Here is a 1,970-nt window from a genome sequence, read left to right as displayed (position 1 = left end):
CCAGACTCAGAGCGGACCCTCCATCTGAGCGGACTCAGAGTGACAGGACTCGAACCTGCAATGTCCTTTCCATGAGGCCACACGACCCTGAAACTGCATCCACAACAACCCAGGAATGTTCTCTTCGATCCACAATGGACACGGTCCGACATCACCGATGTCCGTCGTGTTTGTTTGTTTAATTTTAATTCCTATATTTAATATTAATACTGATTATAAAAACATGTTTGAATGTTTCACTCTCACTCGAACTCCTCGTCCGGATGAATGAAACACTGGGAACGTTCGTGACGACCGATGAACCCACGAGCCATTTTAAACAATCTGGCCTCATCCGTCACCATGGCAACAAGCAGGGTCTTGTTCATCACCTGTACCGTTTCATCACAAACCGAAGGTGCACAGATCTCTCACATTTCGTTGTGAAATCCTGGGTTTGCGCGATTCAAACAACGACCCTGAACGTTCGTCAAAGGTTCACCACACTTTGAAAATAAATCACAAAATTCAAGGAAATTCCCTGTAAGTTTCACTTCGTTTCCGTCGTGGTACCCACGAACAGGAAGTCCGAGCCTGCTGTTCAACACGTTAACAGGTATCACTAAACGAAGTAGAAGGGGCACTCGATGGAGCGCGAACCTTCGCCACGCAATGCCTGATCCACGAGAACATGTCGGGCACAAACAAACAAAAACACACGCACAAAGGGGTGAAAACATCACCTCCTTCACCTTGGGTGGCGGAGATGATGATCCACAAAACGGAGTGGGGGTAATCAAAATAAATAAATAAATCGAGGAATTGCACAACGAGCTTTCGTCACCAGGTGATCGATACCTGCCTGATGTTTCATGTGCGGGAGAAGACACCCACCTCGTCACGGCGACGGAGAAACTTCAACTGCTTTTTGGCGGGAACAGCGACATCGTCCGGCTCTCCTCGCCTCCTGGGAAGAAGAGAGGGAGTGAAGGAGCGGGAAAGAAAAATTAAATTCGGTGAACAACAACGGTAGATGTGTGAAGGATAAGGAAGGATGAATGACGAACGTAGGGAGAAGAGGAAAAAAACCGGTTAATAAGGTGCGGTGATGGGTGGAGTCAAGCGACAGGCATGGGTGTGGTCCGGCAGCTGAGCAACCAATGGGTGTGCATTTCAAAAATCGAGCCCCAACACAAACAATAGCAACAGCAGCGCGGAGCTCTTGTCGACCTGCGACGTGTCGCCGGTAGAAACACGCTAAATCATTTCGCCGCCGGCGCAGCGATGCCACCCTCCGAGCTGCCAACCGCACCTGCTCCTGCTGCTTCCGCTTCCGCAGTTCTTCGTGATCGTGCCGACAACGCTCCTTTGTCGCTTCTTCTTCTTCATGACGGCGCCGCCCACGAGGGCAAGGGCACGCCCTTCGTCCAATCAGGAGGCTCATCACCTCAGCTCCAACTCCGCCCCAGAAAGGTGGGAGTTGCCCCGCCTACCGTGGGCCTGTCCAATGAGGGACGGCCAGCGAATCGCGCGATGCAACCGTCCAATCAGGAGGCGAGTGGCGAGGAAAGAAATCCCTCCCACCTCAAGAGAGGCTGAGTGATCGGCGCGTTCTGTCTGCCTTGCTTGGTGTCGTCTGATCAGTGGAAGCTTTTCCGGCCTTGATCGCCGGTCGCCTCGTCCGCCTTCGTGCTGGCTGGCGTCCGTCGCTCTTTCCCTCGTCCCTGTTGCTGCGTTGTGGCAGTGGGTTCGAGTCCCGCCACCAGACAAGCTCGACCATAACGCATGAGGAGGACAAGTGCAAGTGTCGGCTCTTGCCCTCAGCTCACCTTCTCTCCCGAGCTGAAGGGCCAAATAGAGATCCGACGGGGTCCATTTCTTTTGGGTGTGTGTGTGTGTGGCACCAGTCTATAAGCAGCAATTGTTTAAGTGCCCCAAGGTCGCTAGAGCGACCCCGTTCGACAGAGTCCATTGAGGGTGTGACTTCCCCG

At 52.9% G+C, this 1,970-nt stretch overlaps 1 long non-coding RNA gene across 1 annotated transcript in view; it reads right to left on the bottom strand.

The window, feature by feature from the left end:
• Window positions 1–1,366, bottom strand: part of LOC147007976 (uncharacterized) — a 2,343-nt gene extending 977 nt beyond the window's left edge. Inside the window, exons 1-2 of the long non-coding RNA XR_015053693.1 lie at window positions 1,210–1,366; window positions 874–946 (exon numbers count right to left, since the gene is read on the bottom strand). This is a non-coding gene — a long non-coding RNA (uncharacterized LOC147007976). The remainder of the gene's footprint in view (window positions 1–873; window positions 947–1,209) is intronic.
• Window positions 1,367–1,970: the final 604 nt, after the last annotated feature.

Source organism: Eptatretus burgeri, chromosome 22 (genome assembly GCF_056783735.1).
Source record: "Eptatretus burgeri isolate ZD-2024b chromosome 22, Ebu_testis_v1, whole genome shotgun sequence".
Taxonomy (NCBI): domain Eukaryota; kingdom Metazoa; phylum Chordata; class Myxini; order Myxiniformes; family Myxinidae; genus Eptatretus; species Eptatretus burgeri.
The sequence above is the reverse complement of the archived record's forward strand: the minus strand, read 5'-3'. Positions and strand labels throughout refer to the sequence as shown.